Consider the following 17955-nt stretch of genomic DNA (forward strand, 5'->3'; position numbering starts at 1 on the left):
TCTTTGCTACCCATGTTGCTTCGTGTACTGATCCTTTGATGGCAACAATGATGTTTATTGTGCCACATTTAATGCCTGCCTTCAAAACTATCTTTATAAAGGTCCATCGTCTTCTCCAAGTATCTCTTTTGTGTTTTTCTGTAACTTCTTTTTTAAGAGAAATTCACTCCTGTGGCTCCCTGCTTGCTTTTGTTAAAGTCTTTGCTTGTTTCATGGTAACTTTGTCGTCCTTTTGATATGGATAGGAACACCTCTTCCTCCCCTAATGAGGCCTCTATTTTCAGTTCCTACTCTGATGGCCCCAATTGAGTGCCAGCCCCATTGTTCCATTGAGGGAGACCTCCGCGAACAAGGGTGGCTCCTTTAGCGATATCCCGTCTATCTTCTCGGATGGTGACATGGATCGTTTGTATGACACCTATCACATTCTTCAAGTTTCTTTCTGAATTTCTGCTCTCTCTCCCCACGTTCGTGCTAGCAACCTGATTCCTGCCAGCAACACTATCATGGCCTTCGAGGAGCAGTTGAAGGTGGGTCTTCATTTTCTTTTAGACCCTTTCTTGGTGGAGGTCCTTCATTTTCACAAGCTTTCTATCACTCTACTTCGCCCTAATAGCTGGAGAATCTTGGTAGCCTTTCGGTTCATGTGTTTTAATAATCACATTGAACCTAGCGTAGCACTTTTCTCCCAGCTATACCAATTGGGTACTTATAAGAATGAGAAGTTCTAGTACTTAGTAAAAAATACTTGAATATTTTTTACCGGATGCCTTCTTTTTTAAAATGGCATAAGTTTTTTCCTCCATCGTACTCCGGGGTTTTTGGGCACTTTTAAACTAGGTGACACTACTAGGTAGAGCTGAAGAAGTGTAACAGCCCGGAATCCGCTCTGCTACCAATCTGTAACGACCCGAAAACCGGACCGCCACCGGCACTAGGATCCAGATTGGTTTAAGGCCGCCGGGACCCGTAGCAAGCCGCTATACTCTCTGCGTACCTGATAAATCCCATACATGATCAACATTGTCCATAAAACTTTGAAACTTTTCATTTCACTTTAAACCTTTTCATTTACCCAGCTTGACCTGTGCATGCCCTATATCTGAAAACATAGAACCCTTATACTAGAGCCCTCATCAAATGCTCTAGTAGGGTCAGCATACCCTATGTCAAGCCCGGTCCATAAACATTTCATAAAACATAAAAAGATCCATGTACAAAGGGATTATCTATATACTAGGGCCAAGCACAAAACTATAACTCTGTATACATTACATGCCATAACATGTTTGTACATAACACACATCTTTACTTACATCATGTCCACTAAACTTCTATTACATAACCAAAGCCCTGCTCTTACTCTTGCTGACTCTGACTTCTCTGGCCCTGAAAACATGGGGTTAAGGAATGGGGTGAGCTATAAAGCCTAGTGAGCAGAACTATAAAAACATTTAAACAGATGTCATCATGGAATGCGTCATAGCACAAGTAAAGCACATCATGGATGGACTGACCCAAAAATCCCTCAGCTCATTGCCCGACCCTCAAAGGGGCACCACAGGACTTCGTTACATAATAAACTGTATGCCCAGCCCTCTAAGGAGCACCACAGGACTTCGTTACATAATACTCAGAGGGCTAATGGGTCTCCATGTTGTCCATCCCCATCCCCAATAAATAATGCAATGCGTCATCTTCGTGGTTACTAATGCAATGCAATACAACCTAACATAGCATTTATGATGCATGGAAACATGCTAAAACATTCATTACTTTAAAAACATAAGTTCAGTTCTACTCACCTCTAGCAACTGCTGGGCTAACTCTAGACTCACTCTGAAGCAGCTAACACTGCTTAACACCTCGATTCCTCAAGTCCGATCCTACACAGGTGGACTTAAATGAGGGATCAAACAACTCTAACATAGCTCTTAACATTCCCCCAAAACCCACTAAAATACCTCAAGCATGCATGGAAAAACAAGCAAAGAAAGGCTGGACAGGGCACCTTCGGCGGCCGAACCCCCTCTCCAGAGACAAAACTCGGGCACTTTCGGCGGCACCTTCGGCAGCCGAACCCCCTCTCCAGATCCGAAAGGCAGGCATCTTCGGCGGCCAAAAGTCTGCTTCAAAGCTGAAACTCAACTTTCGGGGGCAAGGTTAGGCGGCCAAACCATGCATCCACAGGCAGCTTCGGCGGCCGAAACTACCTTCGACAGCCGAACCTGAGTTCGTCCAGAACTCAGCCTCGCATGCATACAAGCCTCCCAAACCTTCCAAACACCCAAAACATGCATCCAACCTCTCCAAAACATGCATATGCCCTCAAACATGCACAAAGGTTAACCAAGCTTAAACTCCCACAAACAACACATATACACATAAATATGCATAAAGGGTACATAAACCCTATCATGCACAACCATGCAAAATCCATGCAACTCATGCATTCCTAACCCTTTTCCCTTCATAAAACTCACTTAAAACATCATAAAAACCAAGGATCTACACTTACCTCTTGAAGAACAAGAGCTGGTGCGACCTCAAACTTGAAGATATGGAGATCCAAGCTCCAAAAGTCTCCAAGCTCCACTTCCTTGCTCCAAGCTCACAACTCTTCAACACAAGGAGAAAACTCATGTAAACCTTGAAAGATTTGAAGAAAAACCATGAAAACAACCCAAGGAAAGCATGAACTCACCTTAGCCCAAGAATGGAGAGAAACCTCCCCCTTTTTCCGGGCAAAGGGCCTTTTATAGGCGGCTTGGTCAACCATTTCCAGCGGCCAAACTGCTGCCATCTCAAGGTCATGTGTGGGGTAATTTAACTCATGCTTCTTTAGCTGCCTAGAAGCATAAGCAATCACCCTTTCATTCTGCATAAGCACACAACCCAGTCCCACACGGGACGCATCACAAAAGACTGTAAAGTCCTCATCACTAGATGGCAGAGCTAACACTGGTGCTGAAGTCAACCTCTTCTTAAGCTCTTTGAAACTCTCCTCGCACTGGTCGGTCCACAGAAACTTCTGATTCTTCCTGGTTAGTCTGGTCAGAGGAGCTGCTATCTTTGAGAAGTCCTGAACGAACCTCCTGTAGTAACCTGCCAAACCCAAGAAACTTCTAATCTCCGTCACTGAAGTGGGTCTAGGCCAGTTAGCCACAGTTTCTGTCTTCTTGGGATCTACCTCAATACCATTCTCTGACACTACATGCCCCAAGAACGAAATGCTCCTCAGCCAGAACTCACATTTAGAGAACTTGGCATACAAGCCATGTTCCCTTAAAGTCTGCAAGACCAACCGCAGATGATGGGCATGCTCCTCTGCATTCCTGGAATACACTAAGATATCATCTATGAAGACAATAACAAAGTGATCCAGGTACTGGCTAAACACTCTGTTCATGAGATCCATGAATACTGCAGGGGCGTTAGTTAACCCGAACAGCATCACAAGGAACTCAAAATGCCCATATCTGGTCCTGAAAGCCGTCTTTGGCACATCCTCATCCCTTATCCTTAGCTGATGGTACCCCGATCTTAGATCTATTTTGGAGAAACATCCCGCTCCGGCTAGCTGGTCGAATAGATCATCGATCCTAGGCAATGGGTACCTATTCTTGGTAGTGACTTTGTTCAACTGCCTGTAGTCGATACAAAGTCTAAGGGATCCATCCTTCTTCCTCACAAACAAGACCGGAGCACCCCAAGGTGAGGTACTCTGTCGGATGAAACCCTTTTCTACCAGCTCTTGCAATTGCTCTTTCAACTCCTTCAACTCGGCTGGAGCCATCCTGTAGGGAGGGATAGAGATCGGTCTAGTGCCAGGCACCAACTCTATCTCGAACTCTATCTCCCTAGCAGGTGGTAAACCTGGAAGCTCATCCGGAAAAACATCCTGAAACTCTCTAACAACTGGCACCGAGGCCGGTTCCCTGACCTGACTGTCTAGCTCTCTCACATGAGCTAAGTACCCCTGACATCCCTTCCTAAGCAACCTACGAGCCTGAAGAGCTGATATCAGACCTCTAGGTGTGCCCCTCTTGTCTCCTCTGAAGACGACCTCTGACCCGTCCTGATCTCTGAACCTGACTACCTTGTCCCTGCAGTCCAAGGTAGCACCATGGGTAGATAGCCAATCCATCCCTAGAATGACATCAAAGTCTATCAAATCTAGAACCACAAGGTCGGCGGAGAGGCATCTTCCCTCAAAAAAAACTGGACTGTACTGGCAGACTGACACTGCCACTGACGGGTCACACTTGGGTCCACTGACCTATAGGGGACACTCTAACCCAGAGACTATCAGACCTAACCTCTCAACGGCTCTCGGAGCAATAAATGAATGAGATGCACCCGGGTCCATTAATGCATACACATCAGAACACCCAATGACGAGATTACCTGACACCACGGTGTTGGATGTGTTAGCCTCCTGCTGTGTCATGGTGAAGATCCTGGCTGGAGCTGATGGACCTTCACCTCGGGAACCAGAAGAAGAGGCTGCCCCTCTCCCTCTACCTCTGCCACTGCCCTGAGTTGTGGCTGGAACTGCTGGCTGTGCCACACTACCAGAAGCTGTCTGCTGGGGCTGGCCCATAAAAGGCGCTCTAGGACAATCCCGAGCTATGTGTCCCTCCTGTCCACATCTGAAACATGCATTAGTCCCAGCTCGACACACTCCCCTGTGTGGTCTTCCACATCTCTGGCATTCTGTACCATCTGAGCCTGAGCTCGAGCCACCGCCAAATCTCAGACCGGATTTCAACTTGTTCCAAAACTTATTCTTCTTCGGCTTCTTGGTGGTGCTATCCCACCTCTTCTTACCTGAGCTCTGAGAAGAGAAACCTGGTCCTCCTCTGCTTGGGGTCTTAACCCCTGAAGACTGGGCACTGACTGCTTCACTGACCCCTCAACTATAGCACTTGCCTCCATTCTTCGAGCCATATCCACCACAGTGTGGAAACTTTCTCTCTCAGCTGACTGAACCAACGAGGAGTACCTGGAATGCAGCTTCATCACATATTTCTTGGCTTTCTTCGTATCTGAATCTAGAGCTTGCCCTGAAATAGGCAATAGCTCCAAGAATTTATCCGTGAACTCCTCTACACCCATGTGCTCTGACTGCCTCAGTTGTTCAAACTCAATCATCTTCAGTTCTCTAGAACTGTCTGGAAAAGCCCATCCAGCGAACTCATTCGCAAATTCTTCCCATGTCATACCGTCTAGTCTCGGGTCCACATAACACTTGAACCATTCCCGTGCCTTCTTGCACTTTAAAGTGAACCCTGCCATCTGAATGGCCCTGCTGTCACTTGCCCCTAGCTCATCAGTTATTGTCTTCACTACTCTCAGATACTCAAAGGGGTCATCCCCTGACTTGTATTTGGGAGCATCTAGCTTGAGGTAATCTGTCATCTTTATCTTGCTCCCATCGACTGAGCTAGGTCTAGGAGGTTGAGTAACTAGGGCTGCTGGTTCTGTAGGTGGTGGAGGTGGAGGTGCAGCATTCCCCGAGGTGGGGTTTGCCGGGTTTGGATAGAAGGGTGAGGGTGGATAAGCTGGGTACTGTGTGTATGGTGGGTAGAAAGGTGGATAAGGCATGTAGGTAGGGTAGGGGTTAAAGCTGGAGTAATCCGATGTGCCTCCCATCGGATACCCTGAACCCTGTGGGAAGGGTGGATAATGGGGTGGAAAACCATACCCCGAGGCCTGGACGCCTCCCTGAGACTCCCCTGTCCCTTCTTCCTGCATGCTCACATCCAGGTTCCCATCCCTCCTCTGATCCTCTTCCATCACCTCCCTCACATCTGAAGAACTTCCTCCTCTATCAGTCCCCCTTCTGCTGGCATCAAAAGACCTTCTAGGGTCCCTTGACACTCTATCTCTGTTGGCTCTACAAGACATTGCCCTAGGCAATATAGGAGGACGGGCGCTCGTGCCCTCATCCTCAGGTGGCACTCCAGTCAATCGCGCAGATCGACGAGTTCCTCTCATCCTATTCTCTGAAAAACAGCTCATAACAAGCAAACATTAGCATCATATGGTTCATGTGGGCACACATGAACCCTCATCGCATACATCACATAGCATAGCATATCATTAATGCACATGCATAAAGTCATGGCATTTCACATCATCATGCAAGACAGGACTCAACATCCTATCCTAGTGGACATGACCTTCCTATTGTGCTTGACCTTCTAGAACATCTATGAGCCCGACACTCTAGGTCCGACCACATGAACCTAGGGCTCTGATACCATTCTGTAACGCCCCGAAAATCGGACCGCTACCGGCGCTAGGATCCGGGTCGACTTAAGGCCGCCGGGACCCGTAGCAAGCCTGACATAAAACCTGTAAACCTGTATAATCCCATACATGATCAACAACATGCATAAAAATTTAAACTTTTCTTCATACATACTGTCATCAACTAACTCAACCTGTGCATACTCTGAACATATACATAACATAGTCCCTCTGTGGGATCTCATCAAGCCTTAAAGGCAAAACAACCTGTGTTGAGTTAGTTTACATAAACATCATAACATAAGACCATGTATATACAAAAGGGATTAACAATATATTATGGTCAAGCACAACTCTATCCTCAATGACCTCATTACATAACATCCTGAATATTTTTACATTTCATCATAATACAATTGTCATGTCCACAAACTAACTATTACATACATATGACTTTTTCTTCTTGCCTTCTCTATCTATCCCGTACCTGCAAACCTGGGGGTTAGGGGAGAGGGGTGAGCTAGATGCCCAGTGAGTAGAACTATAAAAAGAATATTTAAAACATGCTATCATGAAATGCGTCACTGCACAAACAAATCACACCACGGATGGACTGATTCAAAAAATCCCTCAACTCCATGCCCGGCCCTATTATGGGCACCACAGGACTTCGTATTGCCCGGCCCTATTATGGGCACCACAGGACTTCGTACTCGGAGTTATTGCCCGGCCCTATTATGGGCACCACAGGACTTCGTATTGCCCGGCCCTATTATGGGCACCACAAGACTTCGTATTTAGAAGGCTAATGAATCATCCTAATGTCCATCCACTATCATCTATCACAACAATACAATGCGGCATAGTCGTGAATTCTAATGCAAACAACCTATAATATGATCATGATGCATGAAGCATGATAAAAGCATTTCATTTCTCAATTTAAAAGGTTAAGTTTAGTTCCACTCACCTCTGGCTGACTCTGACAAACTCTGTAGCAGCTGGCTCACTGCTGGGGTCCTTGGTTCCTCGGGTCCGAACCTACACAGGTGGACTCCAATGAGGGACCAAACATACATAAACATAACTCTAATATATATTCCCCAAAAACCCCCTAAAACATCCTGAAAATATCACATAGAGATATGCATGAAGTGGCTGAACAGGGCACTTTCGGCGGCACCTTCGGCGGCCGAAAGTGCCAGACAGAGACGAAAGTCTCTTTTCGGGGGCAACTTCGGCAGCCGAAAGGCCTGCCTCCCCAGCCATGTTCGGCGGCCGAAAGTGCCTTCGGCTGCCGAACCTGGTTTCTGCCAGAGGGCAGAAACTTGGCTCCTTTGTGCATTTTCGCCTCCAAACTCACCAATCATGCATATATCTCAACCAAATCAAGCATACAAGTTCCTAGGGGCCTCAAAACATCAAATACCCCAACTACAACACTTCAAACACCCACAATCAACACACATTGACCAAAACATCAATATTAACCCATAACTCAAAACATAACCTAACATGCATTTCTACTCATAGATCTAGCATAAAACTTACTTAAAATATATAAGGAGCTTAAGATCGGCCCTTACCTCTTGAAGATCGAGAGGAAGACGACCCAAACTTGGAGATCCACGAAAATGAGCTCCTGAGTTCCCAAAGCTCCAAAACTTGGTTTAAAAGCTCAAAACTTGCAATGTGAGTTTAAAACTCAAGAAAAATGAAAGAGATTTGGAGGAAGAACACAAGAGTTGCAAAAGGAAGGTCGGAAGCTTGCTGTGGCCGAAAATGGGAGAAAGCTCGCCCATTTCGGCTAAGTGCCCCATTTATAGGTGGCTGGCCAGGCCACGTTCGGGGGCCGAATGTGCCTCCGCATCCATGCAATGTTCGGCGGCCGAACTTGACTTTCGGCGGCCGAACCTGGACTGCCCTCACTCATGCTTTCGGGGGCCTAACGTGCCTCCAAAACGCATGCATGTTCGGCGGCCGAACTTGACTTTCGGCGGCCGAACCTGGGTTTTCCTCCAATGCTATTTTCATGTAACAACTTATTTAAAATCATACTTAAAACATTAAAATACATGAAAACATTTTGTAAAAACATGCTTTTACCCATCTAGAGGTTTCCGACACCCAAATTCTACCGGACGGTAGGAATTCCGATACCGGAGTCTAGCCGGGTATTACATCTATCTCCCTAGCAGGTGGTAAACCTGGAAGCTCATCCGGAAAAACATCCTGAAACTCTCTAACAATTGGCACCGAGGCCGGTTCCCTGACCTGACTGTCTAGCTCTCTCACATGAGCTAAGTACCCCTGACATCCCTTCCTAAGCAACCTACGAGCCTGAAGAGCTGATATCAGACCTCTAGGTGTGCCCCTCTTGTCTCCTCTGAAGACGACCTCTGACCCGTCCTGATCTCTGAACCTGACTACCTTGTCCCTGCAGTCCAAGGTAGCACCATGGGTAGATAGCCAATCCATCCCTAGAATGACATCAAAGTCTATCAAATCTAGAACCACAAGGTCGGCGGAGAGGCATCTTCCCTCAAAAAAAACTGGACTGTACTGGCAGACTGACACTGCCACTGACGGGTCACACTTGGGTCCACTGACCTATAGGGGACACTCTAACCCAGAGACTATCAGACCTAACCTCTCAACGGCTCTCGGAGCAATAAATGAATGAGATGCACCCGGGTCCATTAATGCATACACATCAGAACACCCAATGACGAGATTACCTGACACCACGGTGTTGGATGTGTTAGCCTCCTGCTGTGTCATGGTGAAGATCCTGGCTGGAGCTGATGGACCTTCACCTCGGGAACCAGAAGAAGAGGCTGCCCCTCTCCCTCTACCTCTGCCACTGCCCTGAGTTGTGGCTGGAACTGCTGGCTGTGCCACACTACCAGAAGCTGTCTGCTGGGGCTGGCCCATAAAAGGCGCTCTAGGACAATCCCGAGCTATGTGTCCCTCCTGTCCACATCTGAAACATGCATTAGTCCCAGCTCGACACACTCCCCTGTGTGGTCTTCCACATCTCTGGCATTCTGTACCATCTGAGCCTGAGCTCGAGCCACCGCCAAATCCCAGACCGGATTTCAACTTGTTCCAAAACTTATTCTTCTTCGGCTTCTTGGTGGTGCTATCCCACCTCTTCTTACCTGAGCTCTGAGAAGAGAAACCTGGTCCTCCTCTGCTTGGGGTCTTAACCCCTGAAGACTGGGCACTGACTGCTTCACTGACCCCTCAACTATAGCACTTGCCTCCATTCTTCGAGCCATATCCACCACAGTGTGGAAACTTTCTCTCTCAGCTGACTGAACCAACGAGGAGTACCTGGAATGCAGCTTCATCACATATTTCTTGGCTTTCTTCGTATCTGAATCTAGAGCTTGCCCTGAAATAGGCAATAGCTCCAAGAATTTATCCGTGAACTCCTCTACACCCATGTGCTCTGACTGCCTCAGTTGTTCAAACTCAATCATCTTCAGTTCTCTAGAACTGTCTGGAAAAGCCCATCCAGCGAACTCATTCGCAAATTCTTCCCATGTCATACCGTCTAGTCTCGGGTCCACATAACACTTGAACCATTCCCGTGCCTTCTTGCACTTTAAAGTGAACCCTGCCATCTGAATGGCCCTGCTGTCACTTGCCCCTAGCTCATCAGTTATTGTCTTCACTACTCTCAGATACTCAAAGGGGTCATCCCCTGACTTGTATTTGGGAGCATCTAGCTTGAGGTAATCTGTCATCTTTATCTTGCTCCCATCGACTGAGCTAGGTCTAGGAGGTTGAGTAACTAGGGCTGCTGGTTCTGTAGGTGGTGGAGGTGGAGGTGCAGCATTCCCCGAGGTGGGGTTTGCCGGGTTTGGATAGAAGGGTGAGGGTGGATAAGCTGGGTACTGTGTGTATGGTGGGTAGAAAGGTGGATAAGGCATGTAGGTAGGGTAGGGGTTAAAGCTGGAGTAATCCGATGTGCCTCCCATCGGATACCCTGAACCCTGTGGGAAGGGTGGATAATGGGGTGGAAAACCATACCCCGAGGCCTGGACGCCTCCCTGAGACTCCCCTGTCCCTTCTTCCTGCATGCTCACATCCAGGTTCCCATCCCTCCTCTGATCCTCTTCCATCACCTCCCTCACATCTGAAGAACTTCCTCCTCTATCAGTCCCCCTTCTGCTGGCATCAAAAGACCTTCTAGGGTCCCTTGACACTCTATCTCTGTTGGCTCTACAAGACATTGCCCTAGGCAATATAGGAGGACGGGCGCTCGTGCCCTCATCCTCAGGTGGCACTCCAGTCAATCGCGCAGATCGACGAGTTCCTCTCATCCTATTCTCTGAAAAACAGCTCATAACAAGCAAACATTAGCATCATATGGTTCATGTGGGCACACATGAACCCTCATCGCATACATCACATAGCATAGCATATCATTAATGCACATGCATAAAGTCATGGCATTTCACATCATCATGCAAGACAGGACTCAACATCCTATCCTAGTGGACATGACCTTCCTATTGTGCTTGACCTTCTAGAACATCTATGAGCCCGACACTCTAGGTCCGACCACATGAACCTAGGGCTCTGATACCATTCTGTAACGCCCCGAAAATCGGACCGCTACCGGCGCTAGGATCCGGGTCGACTTAAGGCCGCCGGGACCCGTAGCAAGCCTGACATAAAACCTGTAAACCTGTATAATCCCATACATGATCAACAACATGCATAAAAATTTAAACTTTTCTTCATACATACTGTCATCAACTAACTCAACCTGTGCATACTCTGAACATATACATAACATAGTCCCTCTGTGGGATCTCATCAAGCCTTAAAGGCAAAACAACCTGTGTTGAGTTAGTTTACATAAACATCATAACATAAGACCATGTATATACAAAAGGGATTAACAATATATTATGGTCAAGCACAACTCTATCCTCAATGACCTCATTACATAACATCCTGAATATTTTTACATTTCATCATAATACAATTGTCATGTCCACAAACTAACTATTACATACATATGACTTTTTCTTCTTGCCTTCTCTATCTATCCCGTACCTGCAAACCTGGGGGTTAGGGGAGAGGGGTGAGCTAGATGCCCAGTGAGTAGAACTATAAAAAGAATATTTAAAACATGCTATCATGAAATGCGTCACTGCACAAACAAATCACACCACGGATGGACTGATTCAAAAAAATCCCTCAACTCCATGCCCGGCCCTATTATGGGCACCACAGGACTTCGTATTGCCCGGCCCTATTATGGGCACCACAGGACTTCGTACTCGGAGTTATTGCCCGGCCCTATTATGGGCACCACAGGACTTCGTATTGCCCGGCCCTATTATGGGCACCACAAGACTTCGTATTTAGAAGGCTAATGAATCATCCTAATGTCCATCCACTATCATCTATCACAACAATACAATGCGGCATAGTCGTGAATTCTAATGCAAACAACCTATAATATGATCATGATGCATGAAGCATGATAAAAGCATTTCATTTCTCAATTTAAAAGGTTAAGTTTAGTTCCACTCACCTCTGGCTGACTCTGACAAACTCTGTAGCAGCTGGCTCACTGCTGGGGTCCTTGGTTCCTCGGGTCCGAACCTACACAGGTGGACTCCAATGAGGGACCAAACATACATAAACATAACTCTAATATATATTCCCCAAAAACCCCCTAAAACATCCTGAAAATATCACATAGAGATATGCATGAAGTGGCTGAACAGGGCACTTTCGGCGGCACCTTCGGCGGCCGAAAGTGCCAGACAGAGACGAAAGTCTCTTTTCGGGGGCAACTTCGGCAGCCGAAAGGCCTGCCTCCCCAGCCATGTTCGGCGGCCGAAAGTGCCTTCGGCTGCCGAACCTGGTTTCTGCCAGAGGGCAGAAACTTGGCTCCTTTGTGCATTTTCGCCTCCAAACTCACCAATCATGCATATATCTCAACCAAATCAAGCATACAAGTTCCTAGGGGCCTCAAAACATCAAATACCCCAACTACAACACTTCAAACACCCACAATCAACACACATTGACCAAAACATCAATATTAACCCATAACTCAAAACATAACCTAACATGCATTTCTACTCATAGATCTAGCATAAAACTTACTTAAAATATATAAGGAGCTTAAGATCGGCCCTTACCTCTTGAAGATCGAGAGGAAGACGACCCAAACTTGGAGATCCACGAAAATGAGCTCCTGAGTTCCCAAAGCTCCAAAACTTGGTTTAAAAGCTCAAAACTTGCAATGTGAGTTTAAAACTCAAGAAAAATGAAAGAGATTTAGAGGAAGAACACAAGAGTTGCAAAAGGAAGGTCGGAAGCTTGCTGTGGCCGAAAATGGGAGAAAGCTCGCCCATTTCGGCTAAGTGCCCCATTTATAGGTGGCTGGCCAGGCCACGTTCGGGGGCCGAATGTGCCTCCGCATCCATGCAATGTTCGGCGGCCGAACTTGACTTTCGGCGGCCGAACCTGGACTGCCCTCACTCATGCTTTCGGGGGCCTAACGTGCCTCCAAAACGCATGCATGTTCGGCGGCCGAACTTGACTTTCGGCGGCCGAACCTGGGTTTTCCTCCAATGCTATTTTCATGCAAAAACTCATTTAGTTTCATACTTTAAAACCATTAAAAACATGAAAACATTTTATGAAAGCATGGTTCTACCCTTCTAGAGGTCTCCGACATCCGAGATTCCACCGGACGGTAGGAATTCCGATACCGGAGTCTAGCCAGGTATTACACCTGGTCTTTCCCTTAAACATAACATGTCATACATATCCAATAAGGGGCATAGTGCAGGCCACACCCGGACTTTCCCTTACATAGTGCCAGGGGCGTAGTGCAGGCCACACCTGGACTTCTATATCATATCATATCTCATCATACTGAGGACCAATGGGTCATCCAACATCCATCCACATTAACATTAAGATATGCAATGCAACATATTCGTGGATTCTAATGCAAACAACCTAAAATATCACATGGCATTCGTGATGCATGAATCATGTTGAAACCTGTATTAACTTAAAACATAAGGTTTATTCTACTCACCTCTAGCTAGCTCTGATAAGACTCTGAAACAGCTGACTCACTGCTGGGGTCCTCGGTTCCTCGGGTCCGAACCTACACAGGTGGACTCAAATGAGGGACCAAACATCTATGATCATGACTCTAAAATACTCCCTAAAACCCCCTAAAACACCTTAAAACATCCATAGAAAACATGCAAAGAAAGACTGAACAGGGCACTTTCGGCGGCATGTTTGACGGCCGAAAGTCCTTCCAGAGCCAAAAGTCATGCAGGTTCGGCGGCACCTTCGGCGGCCGAAAGTGCCCTCCAGAGACGAAAGTCCATTTTCGGAGGCAGGCTTCGGCAGCCGAAAGGCTTGCCTCACAGACAGGTTCGGCGGCCAAAAGTCCCTTCGGCTGCCGAACCTGGTTTCTCCCAAAGGGCAGAAACTCGGCTTAACAAGCTCCCAAAGCCTCCCAAACTTCCAATCATGCATCCAACTCAACCAAAACATGCATACACACATACATCAACACCTAGGGGTCTTAAACTATCCTAAACCCCAACTACAACACATCAAACATGCATATCCAACACACATTGCCCATATAATCACATAAAACCTAACAAAGCTCAACTAACCTAAACATGCATTTCTACCCCATGAAACAACTTAAAACTTGTTTAAAACATACTATAAGCTCAAGATCGGCTCTTACCTCTTGAAGATCGAGAGAGAGACGACCTAAACTTGGAGAACCAAGAAAAAGAGCTCCTGAGTCTTCCAAGCCTCAAAACTTGCTTTAATGCTTAAAAATCTTCAAAACAAAGTGAAAACTCATAAAAATCATGAAAGATTTGTAGGAAGAGACTCAAAATCGGCGAGGGACAGCAGAGAACTCACCTTGGCTGAAGATGGGGAGAAAAGCTCGCTCGTTCGGACAAGGGGACCCTTTTATAGGTGGCTGGCCAGGCCACTTTCGGGGGCCTAACGTGCCTCTGCATGCATGCCATGTTCGGCGGCCGAACATAAGGTTCAACGGCCGAACCTGGACTTCCCTCACTTATGCCTTCGGGGGCCTAAAGCACTCCCGAAGTGCATGCATGTTCGGCGGCCGAACCTAAGTCTTCCTCTCAAGACTATTTTCATTCAAAACTTAATTTCTTTCTTGCTTAAAACCATAAAATACATTAAAACATTTTATGAAAACATGGTTTTACCCCTTCTAGAGGTTTCCGACATCCGAGATTCCACCGGACGGTAGGAATTCCGATATCAGAGTTTAGCCGGGTATTACAAAGACTGCCTTATGACTTTGATTCATTGGACCAACGCTCGGATGGTCTGGCGAGAACCACCTTGTGACCTGGCATGGTGAAGACTTGCCTTGTGGCCTTGATTCATAGGACCAATGCCTAGGTGGTCTGGCTGGAACGGCCTTGTGACTTGGCCTGGCGAAGACTTGCGTTGTGGCCTTAATTCATAGGACCAATGTCTGAATGGTCCGACGAGATTCGCCTTGTGACCTGGCCTGGCGAAGACTGCGTTATGACCTTGATTCATGGAACCAACGCTTGGGTGGTCTAGCAAAAAATGCTTTGTGTCCTGGCCTGATGAAGACTTGCCTTGTAGTCTTGATTCATGGAACTAACGCCCGAGTGGTCTGGTGGGATACGCCTCGTGACCTAGCTTGGCAAAGTCTTCCTTATGGCCTTAATTTATGGGATCAATGTCTGAGTGGTCTAGCGGGTGCCGCCTTGTGACCTGGCCTAGCGAAGACTGCCTTATGGCCTTGATTCATAGGACCAATACCCGAATGGTCTGGCAGGAATCGCCTTGTGACCTAGCCTGGCAAGACTTGCCTTGTGGCCTTGATTCATGTGATCAACACTTTTGGTGGATTGTTGCTCCTTTTCACCGAGGAGTGGCTTTATTATTAAAAGAATATCCTCTATTTACATACAAAGGTAAAACTAAATAGTTGTCAAAATGTGGATAGCACTGAAATTAATATTTTAGATGCACGATCCTCATGGGCAAATGTTTTTCCAAGACTTATAAAGTTCCCTACCTTCCCAGTAATTAAGTTTGTAACCTGTCTATGCCTCGCCAGGTTCTTTTGTTATTATATATATGTAATACCCGGCTAGACTCCGGTATCGGAATTCCTACTGTCCGGTGGAATCTCGGATGTCGGAGACCTCTAGAAGGGTAGAATCATGTTTTATAAAAATGTTTTAATGTGTTTTATGATTTTTAAGTATTAAATAAAATGAGTTTTTGCATGAAAAGTCTTTGGAGGAAAACCCAGGTTCGGCCGCCGAAAGCCAAGTTCGGCCGCCGAACATGCATGCGTTTTGGAGGCACGTTAGGCCCCCGAAAGCATGAGTTAGGGAAGTCCAGGTTCGGCCGCCGAAAGTCAAGTTCGGCCGCCGAACATTGCATGGATGCGGAGGCACATTCGGCCCCCGAACGTGGCCTGGCCAGCCACTATAAAAGGGACCCTTAGCCGAAATGGGCGAGGTTTTCTCCCATTTTCAGCCACAGCAAGCTTCCGACCTTCCCTTTGCAAATCTTGTGTTCTTCCTCCAAATCTCTTCCATTTTTCTTGAGTTTTAAACTCACATTGCAAGTTTTGAGCATTTAAACCAAGTTTTGGAGCTTTGGGAACTCAGGAGCTCATTTTCGTGGATCTCCAAGTTTAGGTCGTCTCCCTCTCGATCTTCAAGAGGTAAGAGCCGATCTTAAGCTCCTTATGTGTTTTAAATAGGTTTTATGCAAGATCTATGGGTAGAAATGCATGTTAGGTTATATGTTGAGTTATGGGTTAATCTTGATATTTTGGACAATGTGTGTTGATTGTGTGTGTTTGAAGTGTTGTAGTTGGGGTATATGATAGTTTGAGACCCCTAGGTGTAATGTATGTGAAGTATGCATGTTGTAGAGCAAGATTATGCATGATTAGAGGTTTTGGGAAGCAAGAGGTTCGTTTGAACCAAGTTTCTGCCCTTTGGCAGAAACCAGGTTCGGCAGCCGAAGGGAGTTTCGGCCGCCGAACCCCCTTTGTGGAGGCAGCATTCGGCTGCCGAAGTTGCCCCCGAAAAGAGACTTTCGTCTCTGTCTGGGACTTTCGGCCGCCGAAGGTGCCGCCGAAAGTGCCCTGTTCAGCCATTTCATGCATATTTCTATGTGATGTTTTCCTGATGTTTTAGGGGGTTTTTGGGGAGTTTATTAGAGTTATGTTTATGTATGTTTGGTCCCTCATTGGAGTCCACCTGTGTAGGTTCGGACCCGAGGAACAGAGGACCTCAGCAGTGAGATAGCTGCTTCAGAGTCTGTAGAGCTTCAGCAAGAGGTGAGTGGAATAAACCTTAAGTTTTTAAATAAATGAAATATAACTTTTTGGAGCATGTTCATGCATCATATATGCCATGTGATATTTTAGGTTGTTTGCATTAGTATTCACGAATATGTTGCATTGCATAATATGATGTGGATGCGGATTGGCTATTGGATGATCCTCTAGTCCTCCTATGGTATGATATGATGATGATACGGTATGGATTGCCAGTGAGGCCCATTCTACGCCCCTGGACTATGTTAAGAGAAAGACCAGTGAGGCCCATTCTACGCCCCTGGCATATTGGAATGTTATGTTATGTTATGTATGTAAGAGAAAGACCAGTGAGGCCCATTCTACGCCCCTGGCACGATTGGACTATGTTGAGGACTATAGGTGACAATACCATCCTTATGTGATATGTTTGTGATGTGTTGCATTTCATGGAAGCATGAAATATTTAATATATGTTTTCTCTATTCTGCTCACTGGGCTTTATAGCTCACCCCCCTCCCCTAACCACAGATGTGCAGGTACAGGGTAGATCAGGAGGTTAGCCAGAGCATGGAAGTTATGCTTATGTAATAGTTAGATTGTGGACATGACAATTGTATTATGATGTAATGTAAAGGTGTTTTAAGTTATGTTATGTAATTTGAATATTGAGGATAGAGTTGTGCTTGACCAATACAGATTGTTAATCCCACCTGTATGTACATGGTCTTTATGGTATGAGATATGAGGTTATGTTTCAGCCAAGCTTATGTATGATGAGATACCCCATTGGAGCATTTTGATGAGGGCTCCGGTGGAGGTTTATGTTATGTTTATGTTTATGTACAGGTTGAGCTTGGTTGTTATATAAAAATGTTTACAGGTTTATGAATATTGTTGATCATGTATGGGATTAAACAGGATTACAGGTTAAGTCAGGCTTGCTACGGTTCCCGGCGGCCTTATGCCGATCTGGATCCTAGCGCCGGTAGCGGTCCGGATTTTCGGGCTGTTACAATATATGACTCCTACGGGTTCTCTATCAGGAGTTGTCTCGGAAGTTATTTTCTTAGACTCAGACTTTTGCCTTTCTTTTCCTTTTCTCATGAATGTTTGGAGGGTGTCATCCCTTATAAGTCTCTCGATCTTGTCCTTTAATTGTCGATATTCTTCCGTTGTGTGGTCATGATCTTCATAGAAACGACAATACTTGGTCTTGTCCCATTTTTCTGCCTTTTGGAGATTGAGCTTGGGCGGTCACATGATTCCTTTATCATTTTTCCTAATACATATCAAGATACAAGTTCATGAGTCACTTAGCA

The sequence above is a fragment of the Manihot esculenta genome, chromosome 12 (assembly GCF_001659605.2).
Source record: "Manihot esculenta cultivar AM560-2 chromosome 12, M.esculenta_v8, whole genome shotgun sequence".
In the NCBI taxonomy this organism is placed as follows: Eukaryota; Viridiplantae; Streptophyta; class Magnoliopsida; order Malpighiales; family Euphorbiaceae; genus Manihot; species Manihot esculenta.